This window comes from Sus scrofa, chromosome 3 (genome assembly GCF_000003025.6).
Source record: "Sus scrofa isolate TJ Tabasco breed Duroc chromosome 3, Sscrofa11.1, whole genome shotgun sequence".
Lineage (NCBI taxonomy): Eukaryota > Metazoa > Chordata > Mammalia > Artiodactyla > Suidae > Sus > Sus scrofa.
Genome location: NC_010445.4, coordinates 88,066,042 through 88,092,315, shown reverse-complemented (window position 1 = coordinate 88,092,315; position 26,274 = coordinate 88,066,042). Strand labels below are relative to the sequence as shown.

Sequence of the window (26,274 nt, the reverse complement as noted above, 5' to 3'; positions counted from 1 at the left end):
AAATATGTTTGATTGTCCATAGTCATAAAACTTACATGGTTTATAAATTGAAAATATTATGGGAGTTCCCTGGTAGTTTAGTGACTAAGACATGGTGCTTTCACCACATCAAGTCACTGAACACTGTAGCCAGAAAGAGAGAGAGAGGGAGAGGGGGAGAGAGAAAATATTGTAAGGGCGGTGTAATGGTAAACTTTATGTGTCAACTTGATTGACCCTGAGGTTCTTAGATTAAATTTTATTCTGGATGTGTTTGTAAGGGTGTTCCTGAAAGCAACTAGCATTTGAATCCATAAACTCAGTAGATTTTTCTCTCCAGTGTGCACGGGAATCATCTAATCTGTTGAAAGCCTGAACAGAACAAAACATAGAGGGAAAAAGGAATTCTTTATTTATTCCTGTTTTACGATTGAGCTAGGACATCTTATCTCATCTTCTCTAGCCCTCAGGCTGGGATTTATACAATCAGCTCTCCTGGTTTAAAAGCTTTCAGACTTAGGCTGAATTATACCATTTTCTTCCCTCAGTCTCCTGCTTGCAGGTGGCAGATCATGGAACTTATCCTTCAAACTGCATGAGTTAATTCCTCACAATAAATTTCTATGTGACAAATAAATAGTTATGTATATAGAGCTATATACCCTATATATTGGATTATATATATTGGTACATTATATATTTCTATATCATATAGGTACACATTTATATAATATTTATCTAGATAGATAGATAGATTGATCTATTTACTTGTTTTATGTCCTACTTGTTTTATGTTCTCTTGAGTACCTCAACTAATATAGCCAGGGACAAATATTTTAAAACAAATGGTCTATAGTACTTTGTATAGTATTGCTGACCAATAAATGTTTATTGACACTCTTAATGCCTTTATCTAGAGTCAATAAATTGATGAGCAGTATCTTCAAGAATTAAAGCTACAGTGGTTTAGACATGAAGAGCTATTCATAGCATCCTGGCAGATGGCCTGTTGCCTCATTCTCTTCTGTTTCTATCCACATCACCTTCTATTCTCTTTTTTTTTCATACTATAGGACTCTGATGACACTGTTCCATTCCCATGTATAGCCCAGGAAACCTTTTAAAGCCAAATGAATGAAGACATGGATCACATCATTAAACAGATGCTGGGCTTTGTGTCTGAATAAAATGGACATCCTAGGTTATAAATATTAATTGGACAAAGCAGTCAGGCAACACTCCTAATTTTGAAAAATGTGCAATAACAGAGAGTGTTATAAGTACATGATAAATAAGCCACTCCGAAGACTTCCTCTGAGAAAAATACCACTTGAAAATGAACAGAGTTGTAACTTGTTAGAGAGAAATACTCTGATTTTCCAAAGTATTTTTAGGTTAGGTATCTTACTTTTCTTTGTGATTCTTTGGATTTAGAATATTCATTCAGGAGTAATATCAGCAAGAAATTAGAATAGGAATTCCCAGCCCTTGTTCCCCATAGAAACCTGAGTTACCAACAATATAGGGAACAAAATACTTTTATGAGACGTTCTAAGTCCAGTTAAGAAGTTGCAGTACTCGGAGTTCCCGTGGTGGCGCAGTGGTTAACGAATCCGACTAGGAACCATGAGGTTGCAGGTTTGGTCCCTGCCCTTGCTCAGTGGGTTAACGATCTGGCGTTGCCCTGAGCTGTGGTGTAGGTTGCAGATCCGGCTCGGATCCCGCGTTGCTGAGGCTCTGGCGTAGGCCGGTGGCTATAGCTCCGATTCGACCCCTATCCTGGGAACCTCCATATGCCACGGGAGCGGCCCAAGAAATAGCAACAACAACAACAAAAGACAAAAAGACAAAAAAAAAGAAGTTGCAGTACTCTAGGCAAGCACAAACATAAACACACACACACCATACCACACTACACCACACCGTGCTGAAATGGGTAAAAAGAGCAATTCACTTTACCCACATTGGCCTGTCCTTCAAGCCAGCACAGCTCAGTGATTTGGCCTGTGATTTTTTACCTCAGTGAGAAAGAGAAAAAGGAGTGTGTGTGCATGCAGTTTCCCTGGTCTCAGTACACTGTGAAAGAATGGCTTCTATATCTTACCTCACCAGGAATACTGACACAACTGGTATGGTTTTGGCAGCTATGAACAACAGAAAGTCATGGTGACTTGCAGCTGCCAGCACAGCTCTGCAAGATTGTGAACACATGGAATCTGAGGCACCATATCTCAGAGAGAGGAGTGGACCCTACCTCCAACATTCTGGTCTGAAGTGTGCTTCCAAAAGACTCATTTCCATCTTGCCTCACATGGAGGGTTGATGGGCTTATTAGATCTAATAAATGAAAGTAGTAAAGGTATAGGATAAAAAATAAATATGCAAAAATCAGTTGTGTTTCTATACACTGACAATGAACAATCTGAAAAGGAAAATAATAATTCTGGAGCTACCTCTGTGGTGTCTCTGCAGCATTAGGACACAGGTTTGATCTCCAGTCTGGTGAAGTGAAATAATCCAGCATTGCAATGGCTGACACATCCAATCTCTGTCTACATAGTCACATGGAGTTCTCTGTCTGTGTCCAAATTTCCCTCTTCTTATAAGACTATTGATTGAATTAGGGCCTGTATTTATTCAGTATGACCTCATCTCAATTTGATTACATTTGCAAAGTTCCCACTTCTAAATATCATCACATTCACTGGAATCTGGGGTGACAATTTGAACATATCTTCTTGGAAGGTATAATTCAACTCACAGCAGAGCCAGATTGTAGAGAACTTTGAATCCCATATCAAAATACTGTTTTCCATAATAAAAGCAAAGGTGAAGCACGAAAGCTTTTAAACAAGAGAATAGCAATAAAAATGTGCTTCAGAAAAAGGAAGCTGTTATAGTGGAGATGATCTGTAAGGGGAAGAGGGAGGAGAGAACTAGAAAACCTTAAAAGCTGTATCACGTATTTGACTGTTAAGTTTACAGAGAATTTTCCTCACATTTATTTAGGACTAAAGAACTATAACTAGTTTGTGTCTAAAATCTGTGGCACTATCAAGTAAGAAGCTACTATCATAGTAATGGGAGATCGTTATTTTAAAGTCTGAATTTGATTCATTGCTTTCCTTCATCTTCTCATTAAAAACAAACAAACAAACAAACAAAAAAAAAACAGTAAAAAATTAATGCAACCGGCTAATGAGTTTTTGGAAGTAAGCATAGTGATAAAGTGTCATTCTCATCACATGATATCAAGAGTGCATATTATTGGAGTTCCCGTTGTGGCGCAGTGGTTACAAATCTGACTAGGAACCATGAGGTTGCAGGTTCAATCCCTGTCCTTGCTCAGTGGGTTAAGGATCCGGCATTGCCATGAGCTGTGGTGTAGGTTGCAGACTCGGCTTGGATCCCGTGTTGCTGTGGCTCTGGCGTAGGCTGGTGGCTACAGCTCCAATTAGACCCCTAGCCTGGGAACCTCCTTATGCCACGGGAGGAGCCCAAGAAATGGCAAAAAAAAAAAAAAAGAGGGGTTCCCGTCGTGGCACAGTGGTTAATGAATCTGACTAGGAACCATGAGGTTGCAGGTTTGATCCCTGGCCTTGCTCATTGGGTTAAGGATCCAGCATTGCTGTGAGCTGTGGTGTAGGTTGCAGATGTGGCTCAGATCTCGCATTGCTGTGGCTCTTTTCAAATCTCTCCTCAAATTCCTTGTTACTGCTCATTTGTTCATATCTCTATGGTTTCTCATTTTCCAGAGTGTCATATAAATGGAATCATACAGAATGTAACTATTTCAAAAAAGTGGGAAAAGGGCTTTTCTTTCACTTAAAAATATGTATTTAAGATCCATCCAAGTTTTTGCCTGGCTTAATTCTAATTTCTGATTATTGCTGAGTAGTATTCCATTGTACAAATGTACCACAATTTGTACATCCAATCATCTCATGAAGGACATCTTTTTGAAGGGCCAAGTATTTAATCCAACTGCAAACATTATCTTAGCTCAATACTATCCCGAATTTACTTAAATACTTCAATTGTTAATTAATTCTGTTTTCTCCTTATATTTCCTACTAACTTAACTTTTAATGTGAGTGTTTTGTTCTGTTTATATGGAAAAAAGTGGTTGTTATGTTAACTTTTCTCTCGTCATTCCAATGGATTTTGTTAAATACAGCAAGCATTGTTTTGGTACAATTTTTCATAGTGTTAAGCCATTTACATGAAAATACCTTTATAAAGGTTGAAAAGAAATGACAAAATAAGCTGATTCATAACCTTTATTTTTTTAAATCTTATTTGCTTTTCTTACATGTATTTCCTTGCTTCATGATAGTAATCCTGGGACTTCAATTTAACAAGTCATGTATTTAAAACCTGTTTTTGTCCTTTATTTCCAGGACAAAAATATTGCTTAATCTTACACCTTCAAATGTTGATTTAACTTTAGAGAATTAAAAAAAAATTGTTTACTTAGTATCTACATTGTTTCTTATACTATTCACTTCAAGGGTGAGATGTTATCAAGGAAATAGTTGATAGTACAGAAAATCCGCAAGAAAAATAGCTCTTTGAGATAGATAATAGTAAATTCTAAAATGATAAAATCAAACATATGAAATAATCCTAAAAAATTAGCAAGGTAATTTCATATATATATAGCCAGCATTTACTAAGGACATATGCCAGGTACAGTGGGAGCTACTTTGCATTAAGTAAATTATCCCAACAATTCAAAGGAAAGTTATTTTATTGTTACTATTGTATTATTATTTCTATTCATATAGATATTAATTACAGAAGGAAACTGAGGTTTATGTAAGAATATGTACATTTTCTAAGTCCATATTGTTAGGAAGTGGTAGAATTATGGTAAGATCTGCATGGTTTCAAATACCATGTTTTTAGCCATTTTTATTCATTTCAGTGCTTCCTTCTGATGATAGTGTTGTATCTACAGGATATCATAACAGAGTATATACCTATTCCTCACTAGTCATGGTGAACGTATTTTAGATTTTACATTAAGACTGAGAATATAGCTATGTCCATAAAATGATGTTGTATCTTGACTGATCTTGGGAAGCTAGACTTAAATAAGCTAGGCTTGGAGTTCCCTTGGTGGTGCAATAGGTTAAGAATCCAGCATTGTCACTGTTATGGTTCAGGTTGCAACTGTAGCATGGGTTTGATCCATGACTGGAACTTCATGCCACAGCCGCCACATTCCCCCACACACACACCTAAAAAAAAAGAAAAAGAAAAGAAACCAGGTTTGGCTATTCTGAGACAACTGATTAGAAGTTTATGGCTTTTAAAATCAGTCTTTCCACCCTAGGTCCAGCTGGTAACAGATGCCCACAGGCATAATTTCCATTAAGATAGGTTTTCCTGTGGTCATTTTCAAGAGTCATCCTGCAGTAGAGAGGCTCAGCAGCACATTGAATGTTTGAAACCACAGCAGCAAATGGTGAAATCAGTTCCTGAATCATTTAGGACACTATGTATGAATTGAGTCAGGGAGATTTCTTCAATTAGATAAATTTTGACTCAGCTCTTTCTAGCTTAATGAATAATTCTGGAGAATAGACTATAAGATGATTCTGTATACAGAATCACTAAATTACATGGAGATCTAACTACAAATTTATCTTACTCCTAATTTTCACTAAAAGAAAATATGGCAGCAGAAAGAAAACTCCATTATTTGTGTAGTTAGTATCTTTTCATGAGTTCCCCACTTTGACAATAGATGGCAAAAAATTCAAGTTTGGCTTTTTCTCAGAGTAGGTGGTATTTGATCATAATTGGAAAGCATTTATTCTCAAGAAATAAGAAAATGTTAGTATGAAGAGTTTAAGTTAAATGGTGGGCTATTGTCATGTGATTCAGGAGAATATAAAATAGAGTAGAAATCGGATTTTATGACTTTTGGAAATAGCTCCAGCTTCCCAGAAGACAATATTTTAAATCCAGAAAGTGTCTGTCATTCACATATTCACACTGAGTTGAAATACTAACCATCCATTACTCCCGTTGTAAGACAAGTGATATACTTGAAAGTATGAGGTTTTTATTTTTTTAAAAAAATTCTGTTTCATTTTAGATTTCCTGAAGGGTTTTAGATGATGAGAATAATGGTATTACTATTAATATAGTAACCATTTATTAACTACAATTGACAGTTTCAAGTCAGTTTATGATGATATAATTCTATATTTACTATAGATACATGGGATGTCTACTATTTTTTATATTTAAGCAAAGTTTAAAGACATTAACTAGCATGTTCAAGGCCAAAGAACTTGTCAGGATGGCACTCTAACTCAAATCTAATCCAGTTTAACTCCAAAGCCTTTTTTATTAATGACAGTGATACACTGATAAGCAATAATGTTCACAAACCAACCTCCTTTCAAAAAGCAATTTATTGAGGTATAATTTACATAAAATACAATATACCCATTTAAACTGTACACTTAGATAAGCTTTGGGCAAATTTTTACAGCAGGGAAATTATCAACAGCATAAAAATATGGAACATATCCATCAACTTGGAGTTATCTTTTGTCCCTTCTGATTCAATCTCCCTATGCCTACCTTATTTGTTTTGGTCATATTTGTCTTCTCTAGAGGTTCATATAAATGGAATTGTATATGTCATCTTTTGGAGCTGGCCTCTTTCACTTAGAATATTTTGGGTTTATTTTTGTTGTGGTTTGGATCAATTGTTGCTTCTTTTAAGTTTCTAAGTAGTATTCTACTGTATAAATATTAAAAAAGTTCATTAACCAGTTTTTGGACATTTGGGATGTTTCTAGCTTGGCGCCATTACAAATAAAGCTGCTATGAAAATTTATGTACAAATTTCATGTGAGCATAGATTCTATGTTTGGTAAACGCCTAGGAAAAAGATCCCCGAGGAGTTCCCATTGTGGCTCAGTGGTTAACGAACCCGACTAGTATCCATGAGGATGCGGGTTTTATTCCTGGCTTTGCTCAGTGGGTTAAGGATCCATCTTTGCCGTGAGCTGTGGTGTAGGTTGCAGTCACAGCTTGGACCCCATGTTGCTGGGGCTGTGGTGTAGGTCAGCAGCTACAGCTCCAATTTGACCCCTAGCCTAGGAACCTCCATATGCCATGGGTGCAGCCCTAAAATGATAAAAGAAAAAAAAATGTTGCTGAGTCTTATATGGTGAATATACATTTAGCTATATGAGAAATTGCCTAACTGTTTTCTAACGTGATGGTGACATTTTGCTTTCCCACCAGCAATGTGTAGGAGCTCTATTTGCCTCACATCAATCCTTAGTATTGTCAGACAGTTTAATTTTAGTAACACTAATGAGTGATTAGCAGTATCTCCTTGTGCTGTTAATTTGCATTTGCCTGATGACTAGTAATGTTCAGTATCCTTTTGTATTTTTTCTTTGATAATTTTTTATTCAAATTAGCCTATTTTATTTAGTTTTGTTCTTATTAAATACTAAGAACCCTTTATGTAGTCTGGATGTAAGTACCTGTTACTTATATGTAATGAGATGATTTTCTTTTACTTTGTAGCTTTTCAGTTACTTAAATGAGTGTCTTTTCATTTTTTTAAAAATGAGGACTAATTTATCCATTTTTTTCTTTTATGATCTATCCTTTTCTAGGATTACTTAAGAAACCTGAGCCTATCCCAGCCTCATGAAGGTTTTCTTTTTGTTTTCTTCTAGACAACTTATAATTGTAGCCCATAGTCTTAGGACTATAATAAACAATGAGTTTATTGTATGTGGATGTTGATCAAGGTTCATTTTTTTCAAAGTGAATATATGGTTGCTCCATCATCAAATTTTAAGAATACTCTCCTTTCCTTATTGAATAGTTTTCCTCCTTTTTTTTTTGAAAATTGATTACCAGATATGTGTGTTTATTTATGAACACTATCCTATTCCATTGTTTTCTCTCTATATCCTTATGCCACACTATCCTGATTTTTATAACTTTATAGTCTATCTTAAGTAATAAAAGTCCTCCAGTTTTGTTCCCTTTAATAATTACTTTAGCTATTCCACATTGTTTTTATTTCCATACAAATATTAGAATCAGCTTGCAAATTTTTTTAAGTGTCTGCAGGAATTTTGGGAGGGAGGTTGGTGGGAGGTATTAACTCCATAAGTTAATTTAGAGAAAACTTCAACTTTAATAATATTGAGTCTCCTAATAGCTAAGCATGGTATATATCTCTTTATTTAGGATTTCTTAAATGTATTTCACCCAAACTTTCTCATTTTCACTGCACCCATACTCATTTTACTCTGTCAGATATCCAATGAGTTTTTAAGAATATTCCCTAAACTATTACTTTTTTAGTAGTCAAAAATGAAATAATTATATTTATCTTTTAATTAGCAAAATCATTATGAAATCCTGAGCCTGAAAGACTGACTGTGCTAAACATATTGCTAAATATTGATAGTGATGAATTTCCACTTGGAGGAGGACATAGTTTTTGAACTCATATAAGCTAGAGGATCAATTTTTATTTAATGGACATTTACTGGGTGCTTAGTAAATGTTAAGCATTATTTTAGATGCTAGGGTTATAGCAGTGAACTAGGACAAAACTCTTGTACTTCTAGAGCTTTAATTCTGAACTTTTATAATGATAGAGCATCATCATTGTCAAGTTGATTACACAGTCAGGTAGCAACAATTCAGAGTAAATGAATTAAGCAAGATCAAATTAATACCATGTAGAACAGAAGGTTACTCTGATGATCCTTAATAATGAAGAAGCGAGTTTAAAATTATAGTCACAGAAATATTATCAGCTTCATATAGCACTTAGTATAGTGCTATGTATTAACATTTTTTTAAAACCTGAAACTGAGGAAATGGATGGCTCTAAATATAAATTATTTCTCAGTGATAGCATTAAGGGAAAACATTGATAGTAAACTAGTTTAAAACCTATCTATCTGTATTTGTCATTAAAATGACCTCAGTTACCTAGAATTGAAGTTTGAAAATAATCAATAAAATGTCCTGGAAACTATAAAGTGATTCAACCTGGATTCAGCTTTAGATTTTAAAAGGATGTCACAGTAATTCAACTAAAATTATTTTGTTAAGAGCTATGTCTAATTTATGCTGAACCCCTAACTACGTGGTTGGTTAGAGTGAAAGGTTTATTATATGTTTCTGGATATGATGGCTTGCAATAAAATTTGCTGAGAGACGTAAAACTGAATAGCATATTTGACATTAGAAGTAACAGAAGGTAACATAATACTTAAATGAAAGTCATATTGTCCTTAATGCAGTAGATTTTTAAAGAGAGAAATCCTAATGTTGCTAAAATTATCACTCTAAAAATTAGCCCTCTATTATTAATTTTCATAATAAATTTAAGAATATTTTAGGACTTTTCATTGTGGCTTAGAGGGTTAAGAACCCAACTAGTATCCAAGAGGATGTGGATTTGATCTCTAGCCTTGCTCAGTGGGTTAAGAATCTGGCATTACCACAAGCTGCAGCATAGGCCGCAGATGTGGCTGGGATCTGGTGTTGCCCTGGCTGTGGTATAGGCCAGCAGCTGCCCCTAAAATTTGATCCCTAACCTGGGAATGTCCATATTCCACAGGTGCAGCCCTAAAAAAAAAAAAAAAAAAAAAAAAAAAAGAAGAACATTTTAGAAGGCATACTTTGTAATTCATTTACAAATAAAAAACTGTTTTTAGTTAGTACTTATTTCTTAGCATACATAGTATTTCATTGCACAAATTATTTAACCCTTTCAGTAATCTTATAAGGTGGGTACTGCCATTTCCCGATTTTGTAGATAAGAAACTAGGTTTAGGCAGTTAATTTGTACTCTTAGTTTCATAGCTAGTAGGAGAGAGCACTGACATTTGGATTTGGGCACATCTAGCTTCAAGCTCATGTTCTTCCACACTGTACCACTCTGGAAAATAATTGATGTATAGTGAATGAAAAATAGTAGAGCTTACAGAATTTTGTTCCTCTAAAATTAATGTTTCAGAAGTAAACCTTAAATATTATCAGTGGCTTTGCTTAAGGAGTTGAAGGAAATAATATAGGCTATCATGTAATGTAATTTGTTTTCTTTTTTTCTTACCTTAAAAACTAGATTTAAATATTTTTGGTTAACTTATAGAATTATAAGGCCAACCTAATCATAAAAGCACAAAGGTAAAATAAAGCTAACAAGAAAGCTCCATTACCACACTTGTACAAAAAAAATGCTATCAGTGTTTTAAATGAGAAAAATACAATTAGGAATATTAACATGTAGCTGTGAGAAAACTGGATGATGAACACAGTGTTAAGACACAATAAAAGTAAAGTCTCTAATAGAAAATTTGAGGTCCAAAGTAATATTTAGAAAAGATTTTATTTAACCTTAAAGTAATAACTTGGAAGGGTTAATTAATATAAAAAACAAAAAATATTGAATTGAAGCACTACATCCAGGGATAATGAAATAGTTCCTGTTGCCATTTTTTTGGAGGCAGTTAAACTGAAATGTTTTTAAACATGAAGAAAACGGTTGAAGAAAATGGAAAAATGAGTTAAATTTTAGATTAAATGCAATATATTCAGGAAACGATCTTATGAATACTTTTATTATTCCAAATAAGATTTATAAGGGGCCAGGAATAGACTAGTGCAGATCCATCAATAGCACATTATCAGTAGAGGGTACTTTTCAATGTGGCATAGAAGATTAGGAAAGGACATACAGAAAGTTAAAGAAGACGATTTTCCATAGAATAACAGGAGAGTAGATTTATATGTTAACTTCCATAAAGTAATGACTTTGTAGTGCCTTTAAAAAGAGGAAGACAGCAAATCAAGTGTTTTTTATGTACATTTAAAGTAACAGATCCAACAACCCAGGAATAGGAAATCATGGAGGAGAGAGCAGCCTCTCCATGATGCACAGGGAGAACAAATGCAAAGGGAGGTATACCCAGATTGATGGACAATCCAGCATTGATGTTCCTGCTGAACTAGACCTGCCAAATAACTGGAATGGAGTTGTAGAGGTAGTTCAAGGTACACATGGACATTGTGAATATCTCTTGCCTGGGACATAGCAAATCAACATAGTGTTTGTTTCTTGGGACTGATGGAAGAAATTAGTACCACCACTTCCTTCTAGTTGAGGTGAGTTCAATATTGTGTTTGGAAACACACATAAGCTATGTCTAATTACCTCTGATACTGTGCTCTCATTCATCCAAGTAAATGATCTGTCTAGAAGGAAGAGGTATGCCTGGTAGAGACTTAAAGCTCTCAGTAGCAGGGACTGGGCCCATTTGCAGGCCACAATTTATAGTGATTTTATGATGACATAGTCTAATAAGAACAATTCAAAAATCATTTAAGTATTGAAGTATAGCAGGTAGAGATTTATGTTTACAGACTCAAGAAAGAGGAGTTAAAATTTTTTTATTAGAGTAAGAACAATTAACCAGAGATATACCCTCAACAAATTTTTAAGTATACAATACAGTATCAGTGGCTGTAGGTACAATGCTGTGCAACAGATCTCTAGGACTTACTCATCTTACTTAACTGAAACTTTATGGCTATTGATTAGTAACTCCTCATTTCCCCTCCCTGTCAGCCCCTGGCAACTACCATTCCACTCCCTGATTCTATGCATTTGATTATTTTAGATATCTTATATAGGTGGAATCATGCAGTATTTGTCTGTGACTGGGCTTATTTTGCTTAGCATAATGTGCTCAAGTTTCATGTATATTGTCACATATTGCAGAATGGGACAACATTCTTTTTAAAGGCTGAATGATATTCCATTGTACAAGAATACCATATTTTCTTTATTCATTCATCTGTTGAAGGATGTTGAAATTGTTTCTGCATCTTGGCTACTGTAACTAGCGCTAAAATGAACAGAGGAGTGCTAATGTCTTTTTGAAATCCTGACTTCAGTTCTCTCAGGTTAAGTAGCAGTGAGGTATCTGAAAGCTTCTTTTCTAGAAATGAAATGACTCTCTATTTCAACAACTTTTTCAGTCCCTTGGCAAGCTTCTGTGCAGTGCATGACTCCAGGCAAGACAAGCACAGAGACCATGGTCTACAATGTATCTCAGGGCTGTGCTCTGCCCTCTTGTTAGACTGAAAAAATAATCCTGTCAGCCAGTTTGGGATTTCTCACCCTACTATATTCCTTTCTTCCTCAGATTTTCCATAAATAAGAGGGCATGGTGGGGGGATCATTCATCTGATTTTTTTACGTCATGTGCCTATGTTCACACCTTTAAAATACTATCTGGTGGTTCTTTGTTCAGTCATCCTTCCAATGTGCTGATGTGTGGAAAGTTCTGTGATGAAGGATGTAAGGTCCTCTGATGGAGGTGGGATTCACATTATGGCTCATAATTGGTTGATAGGAAGTTTTTCTTATATTAGGTTTTCTTATTCAAAGATTTTAACATTACCTAACTAGTTTTATTTCTTTGGCCTCTGCCGGTTGTGTTTGCCAGGAACTGCTGGTGGATTAAGTAGAAGTTGATAATTTGATACCTGAAGTACTAAATGAATCTGTTCTCCTATCCTGATTCAGAAGTATTGTAATTTTTAAAAACTTCTCTGTAATTGAGAGAATAAATTCTCTATAATCTAGTGTTAACTCTGAGTTGAAGCTTAACACATAAATAATTGATTTTGATCTTATGAATTGTTTAAAGTCATAATTAGAACTAGTAATAAGCAGCATGCATTCCTGTCTCTAATAAACTATATCCTTATCTGTTATCTCTATCTTTTAGTCTATTTCTCTATCTATCTAATCTACCATCTCTTTGTTTCTCTGTAATAAAAATATTTAAGACCAATATTTAAGAGTGACAGTCTTTACTCCTGCAAACCTTGTTTATAAGTAATTGTCACTTCGGCCAAGTCACTTAACATTTGTGGATCTCAGTTTCTTCATCGGCAAAAAAATTTTGAAGCAAATAATTCTTAAAATTACTCTGAAATCTGTGGTTCTATGAATTTATGATCCTCTTTCAATTTAGATATTTAAAGAAATTATCTACTGACATGCTGATACTTGAGTATAAACAGTTACTACACAGGAGGTTGCTCAGTTGCTGTCCTCCATGAGCTTGTATCCCAGAGCATAGTTATCATACTCTGAAGCCATATCATAGTAGCTATGGTATCACACAGGGCTAGACAAAAGATTGAATCAAATTGCTTCTTGCTCAACAGATCAGAACAATGCTATAATAAACAGTAGCAAGTTTTATTTAGGAAGCCTGGTTTGGAGAGAGGATATATATCTGATAGCTAAATAAACAGTAATAAATAAAATTCACAAAAAGGAAAATAAGGACCCTTAGGAAATTATTTTGGGAATAAGACGAACTAATTTTTTAAGGGTATTATTCAGTGTTAAGGAATTAGTAATGAAAGAGGCATTGAAATTTTTAGGCAAGGGAGTGACACAGTCAGATTTGAGTTTCAGGTTAACTCTACTGATAGCATAAGAATTGGATCTGAGGGAGTTCCCATTGTGGCTCAGCAGTAACAATCCCAACTAGTAGCCAACTAGTAGCCATGAAGATGAGGGTTAGGGGTTCCCGTCATGGCACAGTGGTTAACGAATCCGACTAGGAACTTCCCATGAGGTTGCAGGTTCAATCCCTGGCCTTGCTCAGTGGGTTGAGGATCTGGCGTTGCTGTGAACTGTGGTGTAGGTCGCAGATGCGTCTTGGATCCTGCGTTGCTGTGGCTCTGGCATAGGCTGGTGGCTACGGCTCCTATTAGACCCCTAGCCTGGGAAGCTCCATATGCCACAAGAGCGGCCCTAGAAAAGGAAAAAAGACCAAAAAAAAAAAAAAAAAAAAAAAAAAAAAGGATGAGGGTTAAATTCCTGGTCTCCTTCATTGGGTTAAGGATCTGGCGTTGCCATGAGCTGTGCTGTAGGTCTCAGTCAAGGCTCAGATCTGGCATTGCCGTAGCTGTGGTAAAGGCTGGAAACTGCAGCTCTGATTCAACTCTAGCCCAGGAATTTTTGTATGCTGCACAGCCCTAAATTTAAAAAAAAAAAAAAAAAAGGATCTGAGGCATTCCCTAGTGGCTCAGAGGCTTAAGGATCCAATGTTGTCACTACTGTGGCTCTGGTTACATTTGTGGCATGGATTCCATCCCTGACCTGGGAACTTCCACAGGCCATGGGCATGGCCAAAAAGAGAGAGAGAGAGAGAGAATGGATCTGAAAAGGCTGTATCAGTGGAATAGAAAAGGGATAGGTTTCAACTGAGGCAGGAGACGGAGAGAGGAGATCTCAAATGATCTAACTCTGAAAAGCTGCAGGGGGAAGACAAGCACTACATTCTTGATGCATGACTCTCGTGTATCCTCAACCAGCTCATACCCAACTCAAGAACCATATCTATTCCTTGTTTATTCCCTGTAATTTCTAGCAGAGATTTGACTCATAGTTTTTGCTCAGTAATATTTTTTTATTTGTTTTGACCTATTATACCAGGATAAGATATCTATAAGCTAGCATTTTGACCTGACATTATTTTGTATATTTGTGTGCAGTCAACCTATTCCAGAGGCTTTCTGACTGATACTGTAAATTACTGGGAGCTTTGTGAAATTCAGCCTTCTTTATTATAACATCAATAAAACTGACTTGATAATAGCTATTGATGTCAATAAAGTTTAAGTATTTTACCATTGTCATTATGTCATTGGGATGCTAACTGACATTAATACCAGACCCAATTTATGACTAATTTTATTATTGCTATTTTATGAACTTCTCCAGGAAGGGAAAAAAAAAAAACACCGCACATAACTTCCCTATTCTCAGTATGAAAAACCTTGTTGAATCTATTCAGTTTCAGATTTGATATTTCACTGTAAATATATTAAACTATACTATAAATGTATATATGTATGCAAATATACATAAATGTATATACATTAATGTTATATATATACAATATTTATTTTTCATATAAATATTTCTGATCAGCTGACAAAGACCAATGGCTCCCAAGCTCACAGAAACATCTAAGTGGCAAAATCCATAAAATAGTCTCATTACTTCAAAAAATCTAATTAATAAGAATCATATCTAAAAAAAAAAAAATTAAGGAATTCCCATTGTGGCTCAGTGGTTAATGAATCCAACTAGGAACCATGAGGTGGCAGGTTCAATCCCTGGTGTTGCTCAGTGGGTTAAGGATCCAGTGTTGCTGTGAGCTGTGGTGTAGGTCGCAGAGCCCACGTTGCTGTAGCTCTGGTGTAGGCTGGCGGCTACAGCTCCGATTAGACCCCTAGCCTGGGAACCTCTGTATGCCACTGGTGCAGCTTTTCTAAAAAGACAAAAAGACAAAAAAAAAAAAAGAGAGAGTCATATCTACTCATGACAAGGCAACAGGGGCTATTGAGCCATATTTCTTATTGAATTAACTACTATTAACTAACTAATTAACTAATTAACATGCAGCGTTATATTAGTTTCACGTGTATAACATAGTGATTTAATAGCTTTATACATTGTAGAATTATCACTACAATATGACCAGTTACTATCTGTCACCATACAAAGTTGTTCCAATTTTACTGGCTATATACCCTAGGTGTACATTGCATCCCTGTGACATTTCTTTTATAGCTGGAAGTTTGTACCTCTTAATCCCCTTCACCTGTTTTGTTCATCCCTCCACCCCCTTCCTATTTGGCTACCATCAGTTTGTTCTCTATATCTGTGACTCTGTTTCTGTTTTGCTTTGTTTTCTCTGATAGTTTGTCTTTTAGATTCCACATATAAGTGAAATTATATAATGTTTGCTTTTTTCTGTTTGGCTTATTTCACAAAGCATAATATCCTCCAGGTCCATCCATATTAATGAAAATGGCAAGATTATATTATTTTTAATGGCTGAATAATATTCCATTGTGTATATATACCACATCCTTATTCATCTATCCATGAATCCTCACATTGCTTCCATAGCTTGACTATTATAAATAACACTGCAGTGAATACAGGAGTAAATATACCTTTTTGAATTAGTGTTTTCTTTTCTTTTTTCTTTTTTTTTGATAAATAGCCAGAAGTATAATACTGATATGTTAGTTCTATTTTTTGTTTTTTTGAGGAAACTCCATGTTTTTCATATCAGCTAAACCAATTTACATTCACACCAATAGTGCACAAGGATTCCCTTTTCTCTGTATCCTTGCCAACACTTGCTTTTTGTTATCTTTTTTGCAAATAGCCATTTTACAGGTGTGAGGTGGTATCCCATTTTTTTTCCAGTTGATTCTAATTTATTTATTTTCCCCTCCAAATTCTTAACTTAAGCCCAGTATTGTTATGTTATAATAAATGATGTTGAAGTAGTAATCTCATTTTGAAATGACCATAATAATTCTAATTACTGTAATTCTAGTTCAGAGGCAAGTTTATATGGAAGTTTTATCAGCTCATGCACACACACACAAAATGACGTCTTTGAATGCCTGAATAGTAAGTAAAATATGGTATTGCATTCCTTCAATGGCCCATTCATCTTGATGCCTTACTTAGACCTAATTCTCCCTCCTCTGATTTCACTCCAAAGAATGGGTCCCCAGATTTCTCTGCAAATTGTTGAAAAAGACTATTTCAGTGATTAAGTGGATTGGCTTGAGAATCAGAAAGACCAGATTAGAATCCTGGTTCTTTTGATTGTAACTTCTTTGATCTGAAGTATATTTCTTTGGCAACTCACATCCTTGTTTTCTTTTCTATTATTATTACAGTTGATTTACAATGTCTTATCAAGTTCTGTTGTACAACAAAGTGATGTAATCACACACAGAACCCTAAGTCTGCTCTTCTTGGCCATGCTCTGTTTCTGTTTTTTGTTTGTTTGTTATTTTTATATAGGATCATCTGTTCCATATTTTAGATTCCACAAATAAGTGTTATTATATGGTATTTGCCTTTTTCTGTCTTACTTGACTTAGTATGAGAGTCTCTAGCTCCATCCATGTTGCCGAAATGGCATTAGTTTGTCTTTTTTACAGCTGAGTAATATTCCATTGTATACATGTATCATATCTTCTTAATGCATTCATCTGTCAATGGACATTTCAGTTGTTTCCATGTCTTGGCTCTTGTGAATAGTGCTGCCATGAACATAGGGGTGAACGTATCTCTTTCAATGATAGTTTTGCCTGGATATATGCTTAGCAGTGGAATTACTGGATCATATGGTAGCTCGATGGATGTCCCATGTGGCTCACAAAACCCACTGTGGTTTTGATATGTATTTCCCTGATAACTAGTGATGTTGAGTACCTTTTCATGTGCCTTCTGGATATCTGTCTTATTTAGAGAAATGTCTACTCAACTCCCTTGCTCATTTTCATATTAGGTTTGTTTGTGTTTTTTGATATTGAGTTGTATGAGTTCTTTATATGTTTTGGATATCAAAACCTAATTGGCTATATCATTTGCAAATATCTTCTCTCATTCAGTAGGTTATCTTTTCATTCTATGGATAGTTTTCTTTACTGTGAAAATCTTTTTAATTTGATATAGTCTTATTTGCTTATTTTTGCTTTTGTTGCCCTTATCTAGGAGAAATATCTTAAAACCTATTGCTAAAACTGATGTCAAAGAAGTTATTGCTGCCTATGTTTTCTTATAGAATTTTTGTGGTTTCAGGACTTTAAATTTTTTATTTGAGTTTATTGTTATATACGGTATATGAAATCATATGATTCCATTCTTTTGCATGTAGCTGTCCAGTTTTCCTAATACCGTGTATTGAAGGACAGTCTTTTCCCCATTGTATATTCTTACTTCACTTGTCTGTCATAGATTAATTAACCATATGAGCACTGGCTTATTTCTGGACTTTTATTCTGTTCCATTCATCTGTCTGTCTGTTTTTGTTCTAGTTCCATATGGTTTTGACTGCTGTATGTTGCAATATAATTTTAAGCCTGAAGAGTGATACTTCTAACTTTGTTCTTTTTTAAGAGTGCTTTGGCTGTTTGGAGGTCTGTTGTGATTCCATAGAAATTTTAGGATTATTTACTATAGTCCTATGAAAAATGCCATTGCTATTTTGATAAAGATTGTACTGAATCTGTAGATTACTTTGGATGGTATAAACATTTTAATATTAATTCTCCAATCTGTAAGTATGGTATATATTTCTATTTATTTGTAGGACTTCATTTCCTTCCACAGCATCTTATAATTTTCAGAGTAGAGCTCTAAAAACTGTACTCCTTGGTTAAATTTATTCCTAGGTATTTTTTAAGCAATGGTAAATGAGACTGTATCCTTCATTTCTCTTTCAGATAGTTTTTACTGGTGTAGAGAAATGCCAGATATTTCTGCGTATCAATTTTGTATGCTGCAACTTTGCTGAATTCCTTTATTGTCCTAATAATTTTTCATTGAGTTCTTGGGGTTATTTCTATGTAGTATCATGTCTTCTGCAAATAATGACAATTTTATTTTTTCCTTTCCAATTTGGGTGCATTTTATTTCTTTTTCTTATTTGATTGCTATGGCTAGAACATCCAATATTATTTTGAATAAAACTGGCAAGAGTGGGCATGCTAGTCTTGTTCCTGATCTTAGAGGAAAAGCTTTCACCTTTTCACTATTGAGTATGATGTTAGCTGTGGACTTGTTTCATATGGCTTTTATTAACTTGAAATTTATTTCCTCTATAACCACTTTTTTAAGAATTTTTTTATCATAAATGGATGTTGGATTTTGTCAAATACTTTTTCTGCATCTATTGAAATTATCATTTGATTTTTCTCCTTTGTTTTTTTAATGGGTATATTACATTGATTTACAGACATTAAATCATTCTTGCATCCCTGGAATGAGTTCTATTTGATCATGGTATATGATACTTTTAATGCATTGTGAATTCACTTTGCTAATATTTTGTTGAGAGTTTTGCATCTATGTTCATCAGTGCTTACTGGCCTGTAATTTAATTTTTGTAGTGTCTTTGGTTTCAGTATAAAGGTTACACTGGCCTTGTAAAGTGAATTTAGAACTGTTCGATCATTAATTTTTTGTAATAATTTAAGAATATGTATTAACTCTTCTTTAAATGTTTGGTAGAAATAACCTGTATGCCTGTCTGGTTCTGAACTTCTTTGGATGGAGTAGGGGGTTATTGCTGATTCTATTTTGTTACTAGTAATATGTCTATTCAGATTTTCTATTTCGTCATTATTCAGTCTTAGAGGATGTGTTTCTACGAATTTATTCATTTTGATCTGTCAGTTTTACTGGTGTATAATTGGTCATAGTAACTTCTTCTTATGATCCTTTGTATTTCTATGGTATTTGTTTTAACTCTCTTTCTTTTCTGACTTATTTATTTGGGCTCTTTTTTCTTGATAAGCCTGGCTAATGGTTTGTCAATTTTGTTTATCTTTTCAAAGAACTAGCTCTTTGTTTCATTGATCTTTTCTACTATTTTTTGGTCTCTATTTTATTTCTGCTCTGATCTTTCTTATTATCTTCCTTCTAATAACTTTGGACTTTGCCTATTCTTAGTTTGTTGTCGTTGTTGTTGTTTTAATGTACATTTAGGGAGTTTGAGATTTTTCTTGTTTCTTGAGGTAGGTCTGTTTCACCTTGAACTTATCTATTATGATTGTTTTTACTTTGTCTAATAGATTCTGGACAGTTTTGTTTCTATTTTCATTTGTCTCAAGATTATATATATATATATATATATATATATATATATATATGACTATATGGTGGCCACAGCTGGAGCCTGGGTCCTTTGCACAGAAACTCTGGTGTCGGTCTTCACAAGATGGTCTGTGAATTCCTGATAAGGAGACTTGGTGAACACTGTCTCCTTCCAGAGATCAGGAGCTGTATGTCTTAAAAATGGCATCAAAGGTGGCCTTGGGGAAGTTGCCCAGGGTGGCAGTGCAGCCCCTGGCAGAGGTATAGCAGTTGTCAATTCCTGCCATCATCAGTAGCTTCCATCATCAGTAGCTTCTTGGGTACAGGGGCTGAGGCAATGCCAGTGCCCCTGAGGGCAGGGATGATGTGCACCTTGCAAAGAATGATATGGGGCTTGCCCCTCTTGTTCCTCCAGTAGCCTCACAGCACAGGAATGATGGAGACTTTGGCCAGAATAATGCCCACTCGGATGGCAGTGGCTACCTCCTTAGAGCACTTGACACCCAAACAAGTGTGTCCGCCATGATCCCTGATGGTGACAAATGCCTTAAACCTGGTCCACTGACCAGCACATGTCTGCTTCCATGCAGGCATGATCTTCAAAACCTCATCCTTGAGGGATGCACACAGAAAAAGTCAATGATCTCGGATTCTTTGATGGTCAGAGAAAAGAAATAGATCTCTTCCAGAGACCTGATCATCATGATTTGACCACTCCCAGCTTGGTGACAGGGAGCTATGCCTTGTCCTTGGCTTTGCCTCTGTGAGCTCCACACCCTCACCCTGGCCATGATCCTGGCCTCAGATGCTGCTGCCAAAGCCTCTGCAGAAGCCCCCAGGGCCTCTGGGCCCTCCTGAAGGATCAATGTCATCTGCCATTTGGTGTTTTCATGTACAAGGTCAAGATATTTTTTTATTTCCTCCTTGATTTGTTCATTAACACACTGGTTGTAATAAATGAGCAAGTTCTTTAGTATCCATATGTTTGGTTTTTTTCCAGTTTTCTTCTTATATTGGATTTCTTGTTTCATACTGTTTTGGTCAAAAAATATTTTTGGTGCCATTTTAATCTTTCTAAATTTGTTGAGATTTATCCTCTGCTCTAATATGTGATCTATTTTTCAGAATGCTCAACATAGTCTTGAAAAGAATATGTATTCTGTTGTTTTAGAGTGATACCTATTAAGCCATTTGGTTTAACATGTTGGTGAATAGCAATATTGCCTTATTGATTTTGACTAGGTGATCTATCCATTGATGTAAGTGGGGTATTAAAGTTTCCTACTATTATTATATTGCTTCTATTTCTCTTTTTATTTCTGTTGATATTTGCTTTATATATTTTGGCACTTCTATGATGGGTATATAAACATTTATAAATGTTATGTTCTTTTGTTAGATTGACCCCATTATCATTACACAATGCCCTTTCTTGTCTTTTGTTATAGTCTCTGTTTTAAAGTCTATTTTATCTGACAGGAGTGTTGCTACCCCAGCTTTCTTTTCATTCCTTTTGCATGGAATATCTTTTTCTATCCTTTTATTTTTCAGTCTATTTCTGTCTTTAGATCTGAGGTGAATCTCTTTTAGGCAACATATAGATTAGTCTTGTTTTCCTTTATCCATTCAGGTAACTTAAGATTCTGAGTGGAGCATTTAGTCCACTTACATTTGAAATAATTAGTGATAGATACGTACTTATTGCCATTTTGTTACTTGTTTCCTGGTTGTTTGTGTGGTTCTTCTCTGTTCTTTTCTTCTTTTAGTCTCTTCCCTAGTGGTTTGATGGATTCCTTTCTCTTTATTTTCTGTGTATTCACTATAGATTTGGAGTTTGTGGTTAACATTAAGGGCATATATATTAATCACCTGTTTCAAGTTGATAGTCACTGAAGTTTGAAGACATTCTAAAAACACTACATTTTTACTCTGTCCCATGTTTTGATGTCACACTTTACATCTTTTTATTTTGTGTATCCTTAATTGGATACTGTAGTTATACTTGATTGTTCTACTTTTATCTTTTAACCTGCATACTAGTTTTTAAGTGTCTGATCATTGTTTTTACTATATATTTGCCTTTACCAGTGAGATTTTTCCTTTCATATATTTTCTCATTTCTAGCCATGACCTTTTCTTTTCCACTTAAAAAAGACCCTTTAACATTTCTTATTAGATCGGTTTAACTCCTTTAGGTTTTGATTGAGAAGCTCTTCATCTTTTCCTTCAATTTCCTTCAGTGATAACCTTGCTGGATGCAGTATACTAATTCATATTTTATTTTCCTTGCAACACTTTAAATATATCCTGATACTCCCTTCTTGCCTGTAAAATTTCTGCTGAAAAATTACCTGATGGTCTTATGAGGTTTCCCTTGTATGTCATGAGTTGTGTTCTGCTGCTGCCTTTAACTTTTGTCATTTTGATTACAGTGTCTTATGTGAATCTCTTTGGGTTCATCATGTTTGGAAATTTTTTTTCTGTGCTTTCTGTACCTGGATATCTGTTTCCTTTCCCAGGTTAGGGAAATTTTCAGCCATTATTTCTTCAAATAGTTTTTCTGTCCCTTTCTCTCTTCTCTTTTTGGTACCCTATATTGTTCCAGAGGTACCTTAAACTCCTAAACTCTCGTCATTTAAAAATTATTTTTTTTCTCTTCTGATTATTTTCCTCTACTTTTATCTTCCAGATTATTTCTCTATATCTTCTGTATTGTCTAATCTGATCTTGATTCACTCTAGTGTGTTTTTAACTTTTAGTTATTGTGCAGTTCTGATTGGTTCTTTTTTCTTTCAAGTCTTTCTTGAAGTTTTCACTGAGATTTTTGATTCTGAGTTTAGTGAACATCCTATGATCTTTTCTTTGAATTCTTTATCAGGTAAATTACTTATCTCCATTTCATCAGTTTCTTTTTATTTTTTTCCTGAAGCTTTATTTGTTCTTTTGTTTGAAACATATTCTCGTCTCTTCTCAATTTTTGACCTTTACTTTTTGCTTGCATGAATTAGTCAAAGCAGCTACCTCTCCTGCTCTTGAAAGAGTAACCTTGTGTGTGGGAGCATCCTCTGTGAGGACTACTGTGGCTGGTGACTTGGCCAGCTGGAGCTATAGTGAGTGTTATATGGGAATAGTTTCTGGGGAGTGGTGTACCCAATGCTACTTTAGTGAAGTGGCTGATTTTGGTTTGGGGTGGAGGGTGTCCTTGGGAAACTCTGTGCCTGAGGTTGCTTTGGTATGGCAGCTGGGCTTGAAACAGGCTTTTGTAGGGGCTGTCCCTGGGTTGAGGCTGCCTAGGTGGGGCAAATGGAACTAGAGCAGGTACAGGCCCAAATGGAACAGGCAGTTACTTGATGTTGCCTCTGACCCTGGAGAGGGCTCTTGCAGTTCCCTACCCATATGGCAGAAACTCTAGGGTTAGTAATGGATTTCTTTCCCATACAGTCTAGTTGCCCTTTAAACTGCTGTTTTTTTGGGGGGGGGTTGGTTTTTTTTTTTTTTTTTTTTTTTTTGCTTTGTCCTAGGGTGGGTGAGTCTGTGCTTGGGCCCGTCAACAATATCCCTCCCCACTGCAAGTCACTGAATTGGCAGTGGGGCTCCCATGGATACTTGTATCTATGTGTTTGCTACCCATCTCTATGTGGTCTTTGTGTGCACAGTAGCTGTTCAGTCAGACTGAAGGTCTTCTTAAGGAGGGATTGCTTTATGTATAAATATAGATTTGGTGTGTCCGTGGGAGAAGGTGAGCTCAGGGTCTTCCAACACTGCCACTGGAGACTCTTCTCAACATTTCTTGTTTTTCTAGAATCATATATCAGTTCAATATGGTGATATGCTTTTTCTCACACTCCCTTTTGATTAATGATGTAAAGCACACATATATGTATATCTATACATATGGAAAACTTTCACTTAATATATGCCAATCAGTAGATCAAATCCTTCAAAACATGAAATCCAAGATGAATAAATAGTAAATGGGATCCTTGGAAGTAAAAAAAAAAATTAGAATTCAGACACAGACTAATGCAGACTGTGTAAACTCATGCCTTATCAGGTAACAGTAGGTTGAGGGAATTCCTCAACAGACGTTTATTAAGCAACACTATGTATGCATGAGGTACTGTTTTTGGTGCCCATGATACATCAGAGAGCAGAATAGAGTCATATATTAGTAGAGCTTATGTTCTAGAAAGAATGAGATTTTTATACAATATTGTCAAAGGGCAAATTATTGGCTTGTGCTGGATTGCAGAGTTAAGAAATATTGATGATCTATAGAGAAGGAAGCAGTATCTCAGTGATATTAAAAAATGGTTACAGAAATCAGAACACAATAGAAATTCCTGGATAGATGTTATAGGCACACTGCTTGTTTTAGCAATTTTCTGTAAAGGCTGCCTCCTTTTTGCTCTAACAATTTGTGTTTCTTTAGGTGAAGACTCTTTGAAAAGTAGGGTACTCATTTCCAGGGAATTATATCAATCCTCTGGTAACTGAGGTTATTTGTGGTTGGCCTATTTTATGCCTCTTTTGTTCCACCTAAGTGTGATTGTACTATGTGCTTTGTGCTATTTATTGATTGGCTGTACTGTGAACGGGACAGGAAATGTTACATATTGATGACCTGAAGGACAGTTTATTCCTTAAGCTCTAAGCTGTTTTTCCTTTTAGAACAAAATATCAAGTAAAAGTTCTGAAAATTTTATCTCTGGAGTCTACACCTTTCAAAGAAATCAAAGCTACAATCTGTAGGAAATTTATGGTTCTTTCTTTTTTTTGTCTTTTTAGTGCTGCACACATAGCATATGGAAGTTCCCAGGCTAGGCGTTGAATGAGAGCTGTAGCTGCCAGCTTACATCATAGCCACAGCAACATGGGATCCAAGCCACATCTGTGACCTACAGCATAGCTCACAGCATTGCCAGATCCTTAACCCACTTAGCAAGGCCAGGGATTGAACCTGCATCCTCAAGGATACTTGTCAGATTCATTTCCACTGAGCCATGACAGGAACTCTGGCTCTTTCAAAAAAGTACTATAACATATAACCCCTCATAGCATTTGGTAGCTGGCTCCATTTTATTTAATTGGAAGAATTTTTTTTTTTTTTTTTTTTTAGGCCCACACATGTAGTATATAGAAGTTCCCAGGCGAGGGGTCAAATCAGAGCTGCAGCTGCTGGCCTATGTCATGGCCACAGCAACACAGAATCTGAGCTGAATCTGTGACCTATATCACAGCTCATAGAAATGCTGGATACTTAATCTACTGAGCAAGGCCAGGGATTGAACCCATATCCTCATGTATACTAGTCAGATTTATTACCACTGAGCCACAATGGGAACTCCAGGAAGAAAAATGATATTTTAAAGTTTTATTCAGTGAAATGCTTATAGAGATGCTAGGGTGTTCATTAGACAATGGTCATAAGAGTTACACACTTTTAAAAAAAGGGAGATGGTGTCTTGAAGGATTATCTTGATAATTCTAATGATAAGAACATGCATTTTTATAGAAAAAAAATGACCTGAATGTTCCAGATCATATGTCTACATGAAAAAAACTTACTAGGCTATTATTGAATTATGCTCATTTGCTACTTCCATAGGCATAACTTTAAAGCAAATAGAGCTAATTGCATGTATGTGGTATTAATGTTTAATCACCTTAGTAGTTCATTATGAATGAATGTTTGAAGTGATATTTTATTTTTAAAGTTTTCCCTTTAAAAACCATAAAATAATGAGGAAAATGTATTAAAAATATTACACATCATTCATATTAATTTTGAGTTTTGACATGGTCACTAATGGACCTAAACTATTTAGATGCCACTCTTATTTGCTACTATGTATAAATGTATATGTAATCAATTTGAATTTTTTACATACAAATGTTATACTCATCTAATAGTATCAATACTTTTATAACAAACACAAATGAAGTATAAAATAAATGAATTCAGAAAGTGAAATGGATGAAAGAGATAGGAGTTGTCTTATTTAGCCTATTTAACATAATCTATAATTTTCATAATGAGTGAGGAAAAAAAAAATGTCTTCTTTATGTTTCCCAGAGGATGGGGGTCAGGAAACTGCTATGGATTGATTTTCTTCACAATCAGTTGTGACAGAGAAGCCAGACTATACTTCCTAGAATTCTGTGCCCGGATGGAATGCCATGTGACCTAATACTTCTCCTGTAACCTCCAGATCATTAGTAAATTTAATTAAGGACACAAGATACATGACTGTAATTTTTTTTGAGAAATCTGATAGTGAAACAAGGTAACAAGAGCAGAGACAAGGAAATGGTGGTGAAATAGGATGCATGGTTAGGAAGTAAAACATTTATACTGCCCTAGGTTGTGATAATAAATCTTGGATCAAGTTCAACAGGAAAGAATTTGGTCCTATTTGACAGGAATTCACTTACATTAAGTAGCAACAGCCTTTATTCTTTTTTACCTATGGCCTTCTCCTCACCTTTGTGACTTTAGTTATCTTTTATTCTCAATAACTTTTTAGATGCACTGCTTTCATAGAAATGAGACTTTC

The 26,274-nt window shown here is 35.2% G+C and overlaps 1 pseudogene; it reads right to left on the bottom strand.

Moving 5' to 3' along the window:
* Positions 18,823–24,549, bottom strand: LOC110260014 (annotated as a pseudogene).